The 20,093-nt window shown below is 41.9% G+C and overlaps 1 protein-coding gene across 1 annotated transcript in view; it reads left to right on the top strand.

Annotated features, from left to right (window-relative positions):
* Window positions 1-1,302: 1,302 nt before the first annotated feature.
* The window catches only part of cdk17 (cyclin dependent kinase 17), a 52,673-nt gene continuing 33,882 nt past the window's right edge, over window positions 1,303-20,093 (top strand). Inside the window, exon 1 of the mRNA XM_023952141.2 lies at window positions 1,303-1,649. The gene's annotated coding sequence lies outside the window, so the exon portion shown is untranslated. The remainder of the gene's footprint in view (window positions 1,650-20,093) is intronic.

The following is a 20,093-nucleotide window of genomic DNA, read 5'->3' as shown; positions in this document are numbered from 1 at the left end:
CCCCCCCCTCCGGATGGCGTTTCAGAGCTCTGTAGGCCAAAAGCACCTGGCACAAAGACAGATTCATCCCCCAAGCTGTCACTTTGACCAACTCTTGACCAGTCACAGAGTATGAAACCACAAACATGACAACTTCAAAACCAGCGTAAACGTTGAACGGTTCCTTTTTTCTTTTTACACATATTTATGCTTTGTGTTTGTTTGCCTTGTCCTTATAGATGAGAGTATACGTCACCAAAGCCGAATGCCTATGTGCCCCTAATACTAGACAAATACAGCGGATTCCGATTCTGAAGAGTCTACGTTGGATGTGCATGATGGGATGGCAGCTGTAGCATTTGTCCAGCAGGGCGCGCCACCTAACAACAACAACACAAAATGTGAAGAGTCCTACGTTTTAAGGATGTTTGTTGATTTTCAAACTCAGTATTTCCTCTGTAACAATTAATAAAGAATTGGATCATTTAAGCCTTTTTTTCAACACAAAAGTTAAGTAAAAATACAAAATAAATTGATATTCTGTTTTAAATGCACTTTATACTGTGAAAGTGAAAGGCAGAAAATCACAGTAAACTGAAGAAGCATTGTGTGAAGAGAAATTTGGGAAAACACACACTTTTCTAAAGATGTAATGTACATTCTTTAATTAGTTTTATGGACAATGGAAGATTCAAAAGTAGAATAAAATGTAATCAGTACTTCAATGCCACTTCTTGCATTTTAATTTTGGTGTCATACATGTCTGTCACGTGTCTGTACAATTCAGTTTTTATTGTATTCATAATCCTGAGCAGGTTTTATAGTCATACAAGTAAATAAAATAAAAAACGTTTAAATATATTTCAAAAGATTTGTTTCTATTTAAATTTGCTAAAATTCATGAAAAATAAGTAAAGAAAGGAAATTTTTCACTTTTGCTAAAAACAACAAGTTATGCAAATTCCTTAGTATTTGTGTCTTTGTTTTGCTTTTTTATCTTCTCATTTGATATTGTAACTAATTTTTTTGCTGTAACTGATATATATTTAATGTCAACATTTGTAGTGTTCAATAAAAAAAACACAGAAGTGGACCACATTTTTCTCCTTTTATTTAGTAAAATACTGCTATGGAAGTTACAACATATGTACAAGATGTGCACAGTGCGTGCATTGCGATTCCTGTGTAAAGTACTTGCATCGTCCACGTCTCTACCGGAAACACCCGAACACGGTTATTTTGAAATGTCCAGGGAAAGGTGTGGATCGCGTGATTTTATTTTGAAACTTTACCGGAAGTGGCAGTATCATAACGGCAGCAGCCACTCAGAAGGGTTGCACCCTTCCAGTGAGATTAGGTCCGTCTCCTGCTGCCTCCTTAAACTGACTTCGCCGCCGAACAAACGGCATTTTGGGGTTCCAGTCTCAAAGGCGGTGCCCGCGCGCTCACATTAATTTGTCCGTTTCTTTCCGGCGGACGTCCGTTTCTTTTTTCTCGGATTGTGTCTTTTAAACAGAACCCCAGCGCATTCGGAGCTGCGTGTTTGTGCATCAGGCTTCTGCTTCTTCCTCTTCTTCTTCTTCTCTCTGGGCGGATAAAAGCGGAGGAGGACATTCGGGCCTGGAATCACCGCAGGGTTCCCTCCAAGCGACGGAATTCACCGTTTTCAGGTAATTTACCCCCCCCCCCCCCCCCTATCTGAATGCTCGCGCGGCGGATTGTTCCGAGCCTGTCCGATAATGGACGCCGCAGCGCTGCGTCCCGTCCGGATGCGAGTGACGAAGACTAAACACGAGCGCGCGCGGGGATGATAACGCGGAGGAAACGGCGGCAGAGAAGAAAAAAGAATCCAGCTGTTCACGCTCCTCTCAGGTTCATCCATCACGGATTGGAAACAAACAAAACAAAAACTATTTGACGCACATTTTATCCTGAATAATAAAAAACTCGCTGTTTGTTTGTTTGTTTACCTTGCAGTAAACATGCATCAAATAAAAATGTATTTAATTTAAGTCCATCTCTGTGAATGGAATCAGCACAGATGCAATCTTCATGCGTCACATTTGATTGCAATCCTGCCATTCTGTACATCACAGCCCACAATGCAGCAGCTCTGCTTATGGGAAGTACACTGTCAACAACAATACATGCTTTATTGTTGAAGTTCTGTGTCTTGGTTGCCATTTTCAAAGCCTTTTTGTTTAAATGGTCCTCATCAAAATGCGCGTTTGTTTTCACTTTGCAGTTTGAAATCAGGTTGACGTTCGTAGACATTCTGTGGCGTCATGAAGCAGAAAGTGAGAGGAGAGTCTGTCCGTCAGAAGCTGCTGGTTCTGATGCTCTGATGCATCACCCTGTTGCCACCCAGACACGGCATGCAGGGAGAGAACCCCCCCCCCCCCAGGCTCATCCCTTCAAAAATCACTTCTTATTCTCATCTTTTTCCCATAAATCAGGTTATTTTGTGAAACAAACATCCATCCGTGTTCGACCTGGATTTCCTTCCACCGCCTCTGATTCCCCGTTGTGTATCTATACCTGACCCACATTAAGATCTAGGCTGTTGGCTGCGGTACACCCCTAGAGAGCCATGTAATTACCCTGCCCCCCCCCCCCCCCCCACCCGTCCTGGTATAGCAGTGCTGTCATTGATCTCTGCCGTGGACGGAGCGTCAGAGCTGACAAACCCACTTCTGTCCGGTTTTGGCTCAGAGGAGTCGAGTATTCGTCTTGTGGAGAAAAGTTTGGCGATGTGGTTCAGAAAAAGGGAAGCGAGTACCTGAGGTTGGCCGGGGGCGACCTGGCGGGACAGCGGGGGCAGTGGATCACCTCTGTGGTTTGGACTGTGGGGCAACTAGCTTGTGTTGAAATGTTCTGGATGTAAAGTAAAAGGCAAGATGAGATCATTTGGGCTTATGGGATGTAGTGTTGCAGGTCCAGAAAGACGTCTGTGCCGTGAAGGATGCTGTTTACAAGTTGCTCATGTTTTTAGCTTATTGGTTGATGCTATAAATCCTTCAATCCAACTTGGATTGAAGGATAACTCTGATCATTTCTTTATTGAACTTTTATTTCGGGCAGTTATTCCCCTTTAGTTTCATTTTCATTCAGCAGCAAAGCATTCAAGCCTGCATTTATTCTGGAAATGCAGCTCCTCCTAGTTTTTCTCCGTATCCAGAAGGCAGCTCCTCTCTAACCTAAAGTCCCACAGTGATCATTGTGTGACCCGTTTCCAAAGCTTCTCAGTGGTCTTTTAATTCGGATTATGTTGCTTTTAAACAAAATCACGGTGTCTGAGATAGTTTCTGCAGAGTGGCAGCAGTTCATCAGAACTTTGCCTCTGAGTTGTGGACCGGACCGTTGGCCCCCCCCTTCTCCCTATTACTTAGAGCTTTCTGTTTATGTCCTGTCCCGCTAGCTTACAGCCCCTCACACCCCCAACATCAGTGATCCAGTTCTGATCCAGATTCCAGCTCAGACCAGGAAAACAAAGACGTTCATGGATCCATTTGTCTGCAGGTGGATGATCAGAACGGAGCAGAGCAGCGAGCTTGAGGCCTGCCAAGCGTATTTTTCAATAAAACTAATGCGATCTTTTTCAAAAGGCATTTTTTCGTCTGCTCCTGATTCACCATTTAAATGAAGAAATACTCAGAAATGACATTTTGAGGTACATCAGAAAAATGCCACAAGAATATATTGGAAACACCAAAAGAATCCATTATCATTGTAGTGGGTCTTTAAAGTTTAGTGAAACAAACATTTATTATATAGCTGCAGTATTGAATTGTTTTATATCATACAGGTACATTCAATAAAGTAGCTTTTGAGTGCAGTTTAGATAAAATAATCAGAAGTTGTCATTGTAATCCTTCTATTGGACATATTGTGGTGGCTGGATGGCTCGGTTTGCTGGCTGCGGGACTACAGGACCCTTCCTGCCTGCCGGAACCTCTCTGTGCCTCATAAATACAGGTGAGGAAGGGCATCTCACGTAAACGCTCTCTGTGGTCCTCACCTGTGGCTCGTCTCTGCTCCTGCTCCCTCAGCCGTCCCCTAAGTCATCTGGATGAAGCTCGTCTGCTGGACTTCAAATATGTAGTTGTCGAGTTAGATAAGTCAATTCTTCTCTAAGAGTTCTGGTCCATTGCCTGTCCGTCCTGGGGGAGGATCCCTCCTTCATGTGGACACCCCTGAGGTTTCTTCTTTTTTGTTTTTTTTTTCCAAAATCGTTTTTATTTTAGGAATTTTTTCTTACCAAGAAAGAGGGTCTGAGGACAGGGATGTCAGTTTAGTTTAGCTATTACCTATTGAATTCTATGACTTTGGCTACGTTCACACTGCAGGACTTAATGCTCAATTCCGATTTTTTGAAAAAATTCGATTTTTTTTGCAAGGCCGTTCACATTTGCTACTTGCTTCAGAAGTAGCTAACGTTAACAACAGTGTTGTCAACAGCGGAGCTGTTTTTGCATTATTAAATGTAATTTTCACAAAGGAGCCAGCACAATTACAATCTTCTCATTTTAAGAAGAAAATCAAAAAGGAGGATAGCAAGGTTTTTGGCCATGGCGTTTTGTGGAGCAGTGTTAGCCAAGTCGGTACAGAGAAACGTGTGGGTGAGATACTGTGGTGGGATACTGATGTGAGGAGCCAGGATCTTCTGTCACCACGCTCGGCCATTTAGATGGAAATCTTTTCAAAAACCGCCGGTTGCGATAAGAGCCCTGGAGTTTGGCCTGAATAGAGCTGTCACCCCAAATATGAATCCAATGGGTGACCTCGCTTCCCTTCCACTGACTGGTCTCAGCAGCATTGTCCACCATGGTTGTTGTTCATCTTCTGGTTCCGCCTACTTCAACGCAGAATCATGACGTTTGTAGCGTATAGATGACGTACGGGTCGGATTCATGTGTCCTGGATCGGATATGTGTCGGATTCAGGACCACATACCCAAGTGGCCTGGGTCACATTTGAAAAGATGGGATCTGTGTCGTTCAGACTGTCATGAAAAGATCAGATACAGGTCGCATACAGGGAAAAAATCAGAATTGGATCATTTCAGCCTGCGGTGTGAACGTAGCCATAGTCTCTACCAAAACGAAACATTTCGAAATATCTCAGTTTATCTGAAGACTCCTAAGCTAACATGGAATTATTTAGTCCGGTTTTTAGCACCTGAAAGGTTCAGTGATGTCACAGACCTAGATTGGAACAGAACCGGTTAGCTTTCCTTTCCTAAATCTCTGTCCAAATTCATCACGCCGCATTTCCTGCACCTTAAAAGTGTGAAGCACATTGCAGCAACCTTCATTTCCAAATGAAGGTCGGAGGAAAGGTTGGCTCCACCCCCTAAAGCTTTAAACTTTAAAGATGTGAAGATGATGTAGATTCATTTTTACAGACTTTTTGTGGCCAACTTGGAATTTCTGCTGGAAACATATATTTGTCTTTCATTAGGATAACCTTTGTTTTTTTGTTTGTTTTTCACAAACAATAAAAATAGGAAGATGAAACAAGCTAGCTATTCCGTGTTCTCCTGCTGGAGTTCTGCTGCAGGGTGGGCATTAAGAACGGGACGTCATAATTACTGGGTATTTTGGTGGATGGGTCTAATTCTAGGGCTCCAGTGTGAGTGTGTGCCGGATGCTGAGCAAATATACATTGAGACCCGTTCTGAGCCATATGAAAACAAGCACACGCTTTCACGCACACGCCGCTGAGAAAGTTATGCGAATCATGTGGGGAATGTGAATTCATTGTCTGTCTTTCTCAGTAACGCTCACAAACTTCATCTTCGTGGCTCTAAAGAACAGAAGAACCCGATTCTGTTAGTCTGCTGCTGTTGTTTTGTTTATTAAACAGCTGCTTCTACTATTTCTGTTTCTCTTTCTGAAGTGGATCTGCATGGATGATCTTGTGGAAATGATTCTCACCTCCTAATGTTTTGCAGTCAGACTTGATCTAGTCGCTCATACGCATCACTTTGAATTGGAAGTAGGACCATCGCTCTCGTTCTGATGGACAGGCTCGAGCAGAGGGAGTGGCCTTACTTAACTTCTGAACACTGGAATCAGCTGATCATAACACGAACCAAGGAATTTATGACATTTTCCACATTGTGGCTGTGTTCTCTCTTTAGGTGTAAGCTGCACGCTCTTTTCCTCTAAAAACAAAGTTTGAGCCAAATGAACATTAGAGAACATTGTAAAGCCCAACGCATTTTCTACTTACCAGTTAGGAATATTTTACAGCAACATTAACACTGTTGTAAAAAGGTCTAGAAGGTTCTTCCAGTCGCAAACATTCCCATTCTTTCAATTAGGATTGTATTCAGACACAAAACGGCTCAAAGCTTTAATCACAGCTGCCCTTACGGGTGGAAACGGGCTGTTTGCGGGTGAAAAATGGGCGAACAACAGGAATCATCGATGTAGACCACTCTGTGAGCATGTAAAGCAGAAACGTCCTGCATTTTTTCCTATGGACATGCTACAGGTGACAAGTGGTAGTCAACGCTTATATAACACACAAGGAGAAGTAAAAAGGTGAGACGCAGGCGTGTTGAACAGAATTTTCATTGTTTCAAATCCTGCTGACTGCCTAAGGAGGCCGAGAGTTGCGTGCTCCTTTCAGGCCCCTTTGGTTTCTTAATGTCTGTTAGGCATTAAGAAATTAGACAACCAGAGCGCCGTTTGTGTAGGTATCCTACAGGCGGCATATGGAATATGCATCACGTGCATGCCCACGTGCATGCCCCATGCGTGTGGTATTTGCGTGCAGTCAGGATGGACCCAGTGCTCAAATCTTACTAACAACTAGTGTGTTTTAAGGGGCACCGTTGACAGCATCGCCCATATGTTACAAGTGCACACAACTGAAATTAGCTTTACGAGTAGGACAATCGAATGTTCTGTTTTTAACAAACCTCAGGGAAACTGTAAGACACACCTGTGAGACACACCTGTGAGACACACCTGTGAGACACACCTGTGAGATACTCATGTGAGACACACCTGTGAGACACGTTTGTGAGACACTCATGTGAGACACTCATGTGAGACACTCATGTGAGACACACCTGTGAGACGTGACTGTGAGACACACCTGTAAGACACACCTGTGAGACACACCTGTGAGACACACCTGTGAGACACACCTGTGAGACACGTTTGTGAGACACACCTGTGAGACACATATGTGAGACACCTGTGAGACACTCATGTGAGACACCTGTGAGACACACCTGTGAGACACACCTGTGAGACGTGACTGTGAGACACACCTGTGAGACGCGCCTGTGAGACACACCTGTGAGACGTGACTGTGAGACACACCTGTGAGACACACCTGTGAGACGCGCCTGTGTGACACACCTGTGAGACACACCTGTGAGACGCGCCTGTGAGACACACCTGTGAGACGTGACTGTGAGACACACCTGTGAGACGCGCCTGTGAGACACACCTGTGAGACACACCTGTGAGACACACCTGTGAGACGCACCTGTGAGACGCACCTATGAGACACACCTGTGAGACGCGCCTGTGAGACACACCTGTGAGACACTCATGTGAGACACTCATGTGAGACACCTGTGCACTCCGTAAGATTCTGCTGCTCCTCTCCACGAAATTTTACTGAATGTTCAAATAAAAACTTTGTGGGGTTTGTTTGTCTGTTCTCTCAAGGACGGCAAATGAGCCGAGTCACAGTCTTCTTCTTTCTCTTTCGGCTTTTCCCATCAGGGGTCGCCACAGCGAATCATCCTTTTCCACCTCACTCTATCATGAACATCTTCTACCCTAACGTTAGCCAACTTCATGTCCTCTGTTAAGACATCCATATATCTCCTCTTTGGTCGTCCTCTTGCCCTCCGGCCAGGCAGCTCCATCTCCAACATCCTTCTACCAATATATCCACTATCCCTCCTCTGAACATGTCCAAACCATCTCAGTCTGGCTTCTCTGACTTTGTCGCTAACACAGGCAACATGAGCCGTCCCTCTGATGTACTCGTTCCTTATCCTGTCTAACCTGGTCACTCCTAAGGAGAACCGAGAGCCGAGTCACAGTCTGATATACTTATATTCTGAAGAACATTTACACTAAAATTATCTTTTTTTCCCACCTCAATACATCCTACAATCTCATGTATTTAGTTAGCCATTTCTCTGCTGCTGTCGTCCCATTGGCCGCCTGGTCTTTGGTTCAGTGTGTTTGTTTGCGCTGGGAGGATTGGGGGGAGAGAGTCTTGTAATCTAGAGATTAGGAGCTGACATTGTTAAAGCGGCAGCAGACACCGATTACACACAAGTAGACAAACGCGCTCAGAGGTCACACATTAAAAATAAAATGTTCGCCTTTTTCATTCGTCGGGCCTCTTCAGTGTCTGCAGCGAGTGCACGCAGCGAACTCAAGTGGTGTCACTTGACAGGGAAAATGCTGAAATATTCATCACTGATATACAAAACGGCCAGCCTCTCACACAGTCTCCCATGATCCTTTTCTCTATTGTGTTTCTATTCAGTTGGATAGATGAGATATTTGTTATAAAAACTGTAAATAGGGATTTAAGCTGGACAAAAGCTAAACTATGCTCTAAAAAGTTATCAATATTTACACAAAAGCTGTTTTATTTGGCTGAAAAAGACCAAATATTTCTTCAAAAAGAAAAAAACGATTCATGGATTTGATGAAATATCATTTTCAAAGATCAAGGAGGAAGTCTCTCAGAAGAGCAGTCTGTTAGCTGACTTAAAGGACTGGAGGCATCCTGCTTTCTGGCAAAAAATAAAAAGGTGGTAGACTGCACTGCGATAAGGTCACAGAGGTTATTATAAAGCGCTTTTGGTAGATGGACTTTTTTTCAGGAAAAATGAGCTATGCAGTTTGTATCAGACCTGGAATTGACATAATTCTACAGAATTCTCTAAAAATAATCCAAAAAGGTTTGTTTTGGCTTGTATCTTTCAAACAATGTACAAAATGGAAAATATTACGAAGAGAACCAACCAGAAAAAATTATTACCAACATTTTGATCTTGTTTGTGATTTGCTTTTATTAAGATACAGACCAGGGTCAAGCTTAATTAGTGAGAATTTCTATAATCAAAGTGATTCTGGAGGTTTCAGATTAGTACTATCCAATTTAGCCCAAACCATTCCAAAAAGAAATATGGCCGAATGGTAGCTGCATAGTCAGTGTGCTTTCATTCAATGGGTGAACCGTATCAGAGTTCACTTGCAAGCAGACCAAGACACTTTTGGATCTGGTTTTTGGATCCCAAACAATATTACAATCGTTGTATTCAGTCAGATAGCTCCCAAACAGGTTACAGGTTTTTGGGCATCACTACAGACTTTTGGCACCCAATCCTCTTTACTCTTTCAAACTGGTTCCTGTTCCAGTAGCAGTAAGGTGTTTGTTCTGGCATTCACGGATGCAGGAACTCGAACAATGATCTTTCTGGATCTTGTATTAAAGTGCCTGCCTTCTGTGATGTCCTCACATGAAAACAACACGCGTTGAGTGAAGCATTGTAGCAACAAAATAGCAGCAGGACTGGCAATAATGGTTGTTTTTGAGTTATTTTTCAGTGTAGTCGTTACAGTGATAACATGAGCAGATCCAGGTTGGATCCCGGCTTTTGTTCTCTCTTGTGTTGACCCCAGATACATCTGCTTTCTGGAGACACAAACTCAGTTAAAACCCTTTAATAATCGCACAGCAGTACGGTGGATTAGAGAGAGGTTTAAAGAAGGGGTAAGAACTACTCATCTGGGGGCAACAAGAAAAGCTCCTGTTTTTATTTTATTTTAGTCATATTTGTTCATATAATGCAACCGTGGTGCAGCAGTAGGGCTGATCGGATTGGAAGATTGCAGATTCTGTTCCCGCCCTGCCCCCCGCCCATGTGTCGAAGTGTCCTTGGGCAAGACACTGAACTCCACCTTACCTCTAGTGTAAGGTTGGTGCCAGTCTTTGGCAGCGTGTGACTGTGTGTGTGAATAGGTGAATGGGACTGTGACTGGAAAAGCACTTTGGGCCTTAGAGAAAGGTAGAAAAGTGCTATACAAGTATACGGCATTTACCATATTGACTAAACATCTATCCATCAATCCATCCATTTTCTGAACCTGTTTAAAAATTATGGGACAAAGGGCCGGTGACTAAACAGTGAAACGTCTCTGTACTAAATAAGTTTTGGTCCATGACTGTGTCCCACAGTTTGTCTCATTAATATGAATGTCTAATGCCTTTACATCAAGTATCCCAAGTGCTTGACTACATGTCTGTACTTGACCTCGGTAACAGTAGCGTGTGACAGTCCACCATGAGCTATGACGCCTGTACAGACGTGGCGTGTGTGAATCTTTGGGAAGAATTGGTCATAGGACACAAAGATGACTCCACAGTTGATGGCTTTCTGCTTTCATTTCTGTAAAGTACATGCTGTATTTAGAAACTTACACATGTTGCAAGTCATTGGAGTCAATATTAAAAACAGAACAAAACCTCGTCTCTGCTCCTGCTCCAAAACTTGGCTGTGGATCCTGTCTCTGGCTCGTCTCGCGCCCCCAGCCGTCCCCCCACCCATCTGGATGAAGCCCATCTGCTGGACTATTTTAATATGTAGTTGTAGAGTTACATAAGTTAATGCTTCTCTAAGAGTTCTGGTACCTTGCCTGTCCACCCTGGGGGAGGATCCCTCCTGTATTTGGGCACCCCTGAGGTTTCTTCTTTTTGGGGGGGGGGGACTTTTTCCTTACCGCGAAGGAGGGGCTAAGGGGAGGGATGTCCAGTTTAGTTTAGTCTGTTTAGTTTAGTTTAGCCATTACTTATTGAATTCTATGGCTTTATGTTCTTTATGATTCATGTTTATAACACGGTTACCGGTGAGAAGCCCATTCAGACGACTATTGTTGTAAATATTAGGCCATATAAATACAGAGGGAGCTGCGTTGATCTAAATGAAATTTTGAAAAATTTCTAAATTGAATTTAGATCAACGTTAGCTGGAATAGGCTGTATTAACCTTGTGACCTCAACAGGGATTAGAAAATGGATGGATGGTATTGTGGAGAAGTATTTAAATATTTACCTAAATGCAAGTCTGTGATTTATGAGCTGTTGAAAGTCAGTTTTATAGTGATGGTCTTCTTGACATGGATCTCAGTCAACCACAAATCGTGTTTTTTATGTTGTGCATTTGAGGGGTTATCTTGAAAAAACTGCAGTGCTAGATACTTTCACTATATGTCAGCTAGTGTCTGAAAACACGTGAACCTAGCTTTTCATTTCATTGTCCTAACAGCAATTGTGTTCATTAATGTTGTTTCAAATAAATATAAAAAGAAAATTCAAAAGTTTACATTTGTTACATTGACTATTAATTGCATTGATACAAATGTCTCAAATAAACGCTCTAATGTTGCTGCCAAGAGCGCTCAGCTGTTGTTCAGTTGTTCCGTACATCTTGTACAACAGAGCTTTCACCATCTGCTGCTTTCTCCTAAATAGGTTTTAGATTTGAAGCAAACGATAAGGACTGACCATTTTTTTCTGCAGGAACAAACCATTGTGGAGTAAGAATTCACAGTTAGGTCATCGTGTTTGCTGTGTTGTTAGAAGAATTATTTCGTGAATCCTTTTACCAGGTTTTGTGGCACCGAAAAGTATCAGTCGACTGAAAATTATGAGTTTAATCTGAAATACTTTTCATAAACAACTCAACTTTGAGGTAGTAAAAATATAATCCAGGAAAACACATTGTTTGATTTTAAAGAATTTATTTGTATAATGGTGCAGATATTAAGTATTTGGTCAATAACAAATTGCCACATGACAGATGTCAGAGGTTTCCTGATGGTGTGCAGCAGGTTTGCCATGTAGCTGTATTTTGGCCCATTCTTCCTCGCAGATCTTCTCAAGAGCAGTGATGTTGACGTGTATCTATGTTTACTATGTTTATTACATACCTCTCATATTTTAAGGGGGACTTGTAGAATCAGTGATGGACAAATGCTTTTCTGCCCCACTGTACTTGTTATTGGAACTTAAGAAATCATTTTTAAAAAACCCAAAGATTATGACCTAACTGTAACTCTGCTTGACTGCTTTCATAAGTTGCACATTTAACCCTTAGATTTTTAGATGCAGAGGAGAACTGATTAAGATCAGGACTTCACATAAAGATTCTTTTGGCTGTTATGATACTAAGTTGCTTGTTTAGTTAGTTAGATCTGATGGAACACAAAGGATCTCTGGTTTTAATTTTTGGTGTATTTTGTAAGTGAAATACCAGATCCAAACATTTGTACATTTTGTTCCCTGATTGAGACGAGTTAATTTATTTAGATTAATCTGAAAAGGTTTTGGGACTGCAATAACAAAAATAACAATTTTACAGAATTTCACCGGTAAAAATAACCCAAAAACATTTGCATTTGTAGTAAATGTGTTCTACACAGTAGAATAACTGGCAGTAGTAGATAAATTAGGTTTAGATTACATTTTGTAGCTTTCTGCCATTGAAATAAATGGGCATGTTACATTTTTGCTTTAGTTCTTTTGACATTTTATTAAAAAACAAAACAAATGTATGCTGTTTTATAATTCCCATAAAGCATATCTAGACACAAGTGGTGTCCTCACATTATTGATTTTATTAAAGTTCAACAGACACACCATGGAAAAAAATGAAAAACACATACAAATAATTTAATATTCTCAAATAAGACAAATCCCGACATATAGCATTTGTATTTGTTGAAAAATACCAACATAAAACGAAGCTACCTCATTGGTTTTGCACTACCAGAGATGAATTATTTTACTTTTTCTCTCCTTTTCTCTATTAAGTACTCACCGCTTTTTATTTTCCTGACTCCTCTTTTTTAGATTTGGCTACAGTGCCATCTGAAGGAGGCGCGTAAAACTACACAAAATAAAACAAACCTCATAAAGCCATAGAAAGACACATGAAAAATAAGATGCGGCAGTTGAAAGTTTGTACAAAGCAAATAAGCTAAAGATGCTTATTTACAATAAATAAACATACAGGAGTGTTACTCTGACATTGCAACCTTATAGAAACTTGGCTAGCGGCATGCTAATATTTTAACAACAATCTAAATTCCCTCAGTAGCCTTAAATCTGATCCCCCTGATTGTGGAGTGTGCAACAAAAAAAGCAGGAAGGTAGAAAACAAAAAATTACTTTAGTTCCACTACCTCTTACTTTTAGGCAAGGCAAGTTTATTTGTATAGCACAATTCGTACACAAAGTAATTCAAAGTGCTTCACAAAACAGGAAAATGCATTAAAATCACAATACATAACAGTGCAAAGATTAAAAACACAAATGATCATTATAAAAGTTACTTTAAAAGAAAGGAAATAGAAAAAAATGAAAATATGTGTGGAAAAGGACCCTTCAGTTATAAGGCCTGTTCACACCGGGACGAATTTCGCCGGCGATTTTCGCCGACGTTTAACGCCTCGTGACTAAACAAAGGGCACCAACGAGAGTGTGCACACCGACGCGAAAAAACGCCAGGCGTTAAAGCGTCAAAAAAAAAAAAAACGCCTCGGGTTCGTTTTTTTCTTTCGACGCGTCGCGTCGAAATCTACTCGACCAATGAGAACGGCGCTTTTGCTCACGTGTCTGGAGCTTCTGAAGTTACAGTAAAACACAACTTGGGGGCGCTCAAACACAAAACTGCCTTGCTGAGCACACATACCAGCGAAGAAGATAGACGCCAAGTAGCGTCTACACAGCCGCGAAGCAATAATGACGGACATTCTAAAATATCCCCGAACCAAGCACCAATTGGAGCTACTGATGCTTGAAATATTCATGTTTTCTTTGTTTGATTCTGACAAGCGCGTAAATACTTGCTCTCTTCTTCTGAGTGAAAAGCGACTTTAAGAAGCGTAAAGTTGCGCAGCGCCACCTTGTGTACAGGAGTATTTCTGTTTTACATTAAGCGCCATCTAATGTCAGGGAATGAAATTGCATGTTCCCTCCACTCATCGTCAGCGAAAATCGCCTGGGTGTGAACACAAAAAACGTGGCGAAAAACGCTGGCGAATAACGCCTGGGGAATATTCGTCCCGGTGTGTACGGGCCTATACACACGGCCAAACATGAATGGTTTGAGTCTGGATTTGAACCTCAACACAGTAGAGGCCGGTCTCACAACCTCAGGGAGACTGTTCCAGCTTTTAGCTGCATAAAACTGAAACGCTGACTCCCCTTGTTTGGTCCTGACTCTGGACACCCGCAGGAGGCCGGTCCCTGAGGTCCTCAGAGTACGAGATGGTTCATATGGCGCTAACAAGTCAGAGAAGCAAACTGCTTTAAAGTCTATTCTGTGAGCTACAGGAAGCCAGTGCAGAGACCTGAGCACAGCACTGATGTGACGGTACTTCCTGGTTCTAGTCAGGACTCGAGCAGCAGCATTCTGGATGTACTGAAGCTGTTTTACAGCTCGTTTGGGGAGGCCGGTGAGCAGGCCGTTACAGTAGTCTAACCTACTGGAGACCAATGCATGAGTAAGTATCTCCAGGTCTGGCTTTGACACTGTGTTTTTGATTTTGGCAATGTTTTCAGATGGTAAAATGCCGCTGATGTTACTGACTTGATATGGCTGTTAAAGTTCAGGTCAGAGTCCGTGATGATTCCTAGATTTCTGACTTGATTTGAAGGTTTCAGAGACAGAGAGTGAAGGTAGCTGCTGACACTTTCCCTTTGTTTCTGTGGACCAAAGACGATGACTTCAGCCAATCTTTTATAACAATAATCTCATTTAAATCCATGAATTAATAATAAATCCTGTAATTAAACATTTCTATTTCTATCAGTGACTGATTAAGACCATGAATCACTGAAAGCTTCATTGAGACTAGGAAATGGCGGGCACGTTGATTGTATTCTGATCTGAGTCAGTGATCTCACAAATCAGGATGATTCACTCAATGACACATTTTCATATCAAGCCATTGTGTTGTGGTTTATTAGGTTCTTGAATGAGTGGGCAATTTAGAAGCTTGCAATTTGATGTCATGCCTTGTTTTCGTTGGTCACATGCAACCAAACACCCTTTTTAGCAGAGTTTTTGTGGTTTTTAAGGCCAATTGAGGAACTTTCTTCTTTCCTTCCTGTACCGACTTTCGTTTTTTTAATCTCAAAAGAGAAACCTCTAATTACCCGAGCTGAGCTGATGGTGGGAGAATCATGGCCTCCCACACAGGCGCCATCTACAATCTGTGCCAATACAGGGCATTGAAAGGTCACAGGAAGCTGCATCGAAAATTGGACTTCAGACACTAACTGGTCCCACGGGGAAAACCGTCCAGCCTTACAGCCACGTCTAATTACTTCTTTATGAAACGCGATTGAAGTGTTTCCTTTTTGTGTTTTTGCGGGGTTCGCACCACGTTAGCTTCTGTGAGCGCCTCATTTCTCTTTATCCACCCTGTCAGATTAGCTGCAGACATGCCTTAAAACCGTTTTTTAACCACCAATTTGAGCAGGTTCTTCCCTACGTTTGTTGTGCTACTCAAATATTACAAGTCATCTATTACCTTGATAGGAATCAGGGAAGTGTCCATTGAAAAACAAAGCCGTACAATTTTTAGACCTGAAACAGTCTGCATAGTTTTCAAAATGACATGAAGCTGCTCAATTTGTGCATCACAGCACCAGAATTGCACAAATTGTCTTTGAGTTTGTCAGAGTCTGACGTGGCGGTTTATTGGTATCACTCTGCCTCAGCATGTGTTGACCAACCTTGTTTGGCACAGGTGGATGATGGGATCAATGTCTGTCAGCCCAAGAACACCTGTTCACCAATGCCTCTGGCCTTAAAGACACGAGTTGGAGACAAAGACTGATGTGAAGCCAAAGCACAAGAAACCACAGTTAGAAACTAAAGAGTGTAAGAATGGAGAAAATAGATGGTGGGAGGAACTGAAAGTGTGTTGATTCTCTTGTTAAAGATGATCTGAAAGCTCTTGGTGTTGGTAGATGAATCCTCCAGACAGGCAGACTTGTTTTGTATCATTTTCTTCACATCCAAACCACAGATCAGAAAAAAACGAAGTAAAACTGTCTTTTCTGTTCAGTTCAACATCATTTGGATAGTATTCAATCAGCGGGAACACATGTTGGGTGTGTGGGTTCTCATTTAAGCTTCTCAATCTTCAGCTCTTCAGCAGCAGTTGATCAACAACCAAACATGCAGGCATGAAAACACATTCTTGGATGTTTTGTTCGTCCAGCTGTGTACGCACGTGTTCCTCAAACCGGAAGTTTCTCACTAACCTCTCGTTAATCTGATGCATGTTCAGACAGACAAACTGTACGCAAGAGAGCATTTGGTGGCTGTGCCTGCTGCCTGATAACCCTTGTGCTATCCCAGGCACTTTAACATTGGGAGTGGGGTCATCTAGACCCACTAGACAGTGATCTGAACCTTTTTTCTTCAATGATTTGTGATCTCCACTGGTGTCCATGGATTACATGAAATCTTTCCACCTTTATCCACCTTTGTCATGGTAGGGAGAACACCTCAATGGAAGGGGGGGGGGGGGGGGGGTCATCTAAGATAGCACAAGGGTTAAACTATGTAGGTTGAGAAGTAAATGAAAACATGAAAGAGACTTTTGGGGTAATATAATTGAAAAAAATGTCACTGACTGTAGCTTCTACTCTGCAATCTTCAGAATCCAGACTAAAGCGACTGAATTCAAAGCTGCGTCTGGCTCATTCGTGGACTTCATTCATGCATCTGTCCGTACAGTAAATGATGGGAAACCCACTTGGTTATACAGACACGCCAGCATGTAAACAGCAGCACACAGACATGCTTCACTCCAAATAAAACTGCCACAAATAAACAACCACTTTGACTGCCCAAACAAAACGGAGTCTGTTCATGGATGCAAGCCAGGACAGCAGCTTAGACTTGAGCGGAATATTAAATGTTTTATGTGGTTTAGCTGTGAGGTTGATAAACGCCTTGTTTATCAAATACTTTGTTAGAAATAAGGAGATACAGCTCTTTTTTTGTCAATCTTAATTTCACATCAGCATTAAGCAACCATACAGATTTATCTTCATTTACCCCTCAAATACAGTAAAAACTCCAATGACCCATCGCTGCCACCTCTTCAGAGCTGTTCTGTTTTGACAAACAGCTGCAACGCCATGAGACCTGAGGCTGATGTACGGCAATAAACCTGCAGGCCGTAAAATCAAAGCATTGAACTAAGAAGTGCAAACTTCCTGTGCAAAGCTGAGGTGAAGCTGAAGAGCTGAGCAACAGCAGCTCTCTTTGAGGTTCAATGGCTTTTAACGTGTCTCTGTTATTTTTAATTGTTCCAACATATTGACAGTTTTACAAGTATCAGTTTCTTTTATAACTTCTGTTTGTCTGATATTTGTTTACTTTCATCCTACAAAAGACATTTAAAGCACACAGGTATGACAAAGCCAAGAGGCTGTTCCAGATATCTGTGGCCTGCCAGAGGCTCCGCCTCCTTCGGTGTGCGTGTCGCTTTGCAGAGTGATTATAGCCGATGGGAAGGTATCATAAGAGGATCAGCTATCCTGCACGTGACTTGTCTTCTGCAAATGGAAAATAAAACTCTGTGCCATTGCCTTGACCTCAAACGCCTCGCGCTCAACCAAGCAAACCCCCCCCCCCACACACACACACAGTCATGTTGTGTATTTTGTTTTTTAACCATACCTTTCCTGTTGATGCAACCGGATGACAGTGTGTGGGCGTTCTGCCAGCCACGTGTGTGTTTGTCAGCTGAGTTCCCTCCATGTTTTGCTGGGTTTTGTCATGCGGCAGCAGAACCATATGGTGCATTTGTTTGTGTTTTGTGCGTCATCGTCTTCATCATCTTCCTTCTTTATTGTTGATGTGCATTTTCCCAGTCTCTTCCATTTGTTCTCCTGATTTCTATCTTTCCCTCTTGATATCTTTTGTCATCTTTGGATTTCATGCTAACACTTTGAATTTGTGTCTGTTGTTTTTATTGTGAAATTATGAATTTCTGGACGTTGATTCCTTCTATAAAACCTTGTTTTCTTGCAAGTGTTCTAAAATTACAAAGCATTGTGTATTGCATGAGTTATTATTACTGTTTTTCCCAAATGTGGCTGCTGCCACGGCAGGGTTAGTAAGGTAGCTGTAGCCCAAACACCCCTCAGTCTGGATGCCACCGGTGCCAGATGGGACACAAAAGGCCTCCTGTTCGGGGTCTACCCCAGGCCCTGCTCACAGTGTGTTCTGCCAGAAAGGCCTCCACAGGAAGGTATCCTGGGGTTATCTTCATCACACTCCCCAGTTCAGAGAAAAGGCAGCAACTTCACTGTCTGCCAGTGTTCCGTCTGAGAAGAAAACTCTCTCGCTAAAGGTTGAGGTAAACATTAATGGGTAAGCGCAGACCAGCACGTCACCCTCAAGCTGTCTCGCCTCATCTAATGTTGCACTCTGCTTGGTGTCTCGATGAGTATGAGGTCATGTCAGACCTGCTCCATCATCTTCTGGAGAGCAACGTTTGCCTTTTATATTCCAGCTGCTTCAGATGTGCTTAACAACAACTAGAACTTACTAAACATGGTAACCATTGATTACAAGTGACTGCAATTGACTTTAAAGGCTAACTGGAATGAAAAGCAAGCAAAGGATAGTCATTAAGACAAAAGAATTTCCCCTTTGTGGGATAAATAAAGTTTATCCATTCTATTCTATTCTATTCTATTAAGTTTTCTTTTTGTTGAGCTGTTTATCGTGTCTCCAGCTAACAAAAGCTAACTTTCCTGCAAAAAACCACTGAGCATTAAAATTTTATAGTGTTATTTCAAATACTAGCACAGATTTGGTAAAAGTAGGATTTCGTTTTGAAATTGTGTTTTCCAGTTGTAATGAATTGTAATTGTGGTCATGATAACAAAATATGTACTGGTCGTGTACAGGGATTCCAGTTTGCCAAAATGCAATGATTGATTTTTATATCTAACCCTTTAACGCAGGAGATATTTGGTAAAACGGGTAACCTAGTTACTGTAGTGGAAAGAACCAAAATGTTGGAGCTTGAGCTCAGGTGCTACAGGGTTAGTTTTAGCATAGCAGACAGGAAGTGGAGACAGCGAATTGATGTTTGAATGTTTAGACTTAGGTTGTTATCCTGAATTTCAGTGATTCATTTGACTTTAATGACTTGGACAGTGGTTTCAGGTCACCCAGACTATTTGCTGAATTAGTTTTTAACAGTCTACTTTATTTTAGACCTTTTCCTGTGTTTTAGTGTGGATGAATGTGTCTACTGTTTTTAAATCATGTATGTGGATGACATCATGCTCTCCCCCAGAGTTCTGATGGTGTTGTGTAAGTCATTGTTCAGTGTAACCTGACTGAAGCTCAGCTGTACACACTCTATGGTCTATGCAATTTTAGTTACTTTCCAATTTTTCCAGCTTTTAGCAGTACAGTCTTGAGATTCTTTGATCACTTTTATTTCATTCTTTTCCCTCCTTTTCCACTTAGACTTTGGTTCATCATCATCTAAAGACATGTTTCTGTCGCTTCTCATTTGTTTTTTTCCTGGTAACACCAACATTGCAGGCCTTTGTAAACTCTCCAATGGTGCACATACCGGGTTATTTCAGCTCACCCCTCTGGGTCAGTCATGCTGAAGTTTCTTGTTTGGTTTTCTCTCAAACAAAACAAAGGGTCTTTCAGTGGAAAGCGCCCACTGCACTGGGCAGCAGCACTGATGCTCTGTTTGTGCATGTTCTTCCAGCCACACAAACACATACTTGTGACTGTACTTGGCAGCGGAAATGGCTGCCTGGAGGCTGATGGTGGCTAACAGTTTTTCACTTATGTAAAACTCTTAACCTTTTTGCATCCTAAAATATTTGATCTACAGTTTCTACAGCTATTTAGCTCTGTTATGGAGTTGAGATAGATACTCTGTGTTCTTTGGAGGCTTTGTGTTGGCGTGTGTTGTGTAAGAACCACAATGGTCTTTGCCTGTAATGTACACTTGCTTTGAAGGCAGCATCACTGTGTCATCAGTAAGTCAACCGGA

Source organism: Oryzias latipes, chromosome 23 (assembly GCF_053564925.1).
Source record: "Oryzias latipes strain Hd-rR chromosome 23, Olatipes_Hd-rR_3.1".
Classification (NCBI taxonomy): domain Eukaryota; kingdom Metazoa; phylum Chordata; class Actinopteri; order Beloniformes; family Adrianichthyidae; genus Oryzias; species Oryzias latipes.
This window is presented reverse-complemented; position numbering and strand designations above follow the sequence as displayed.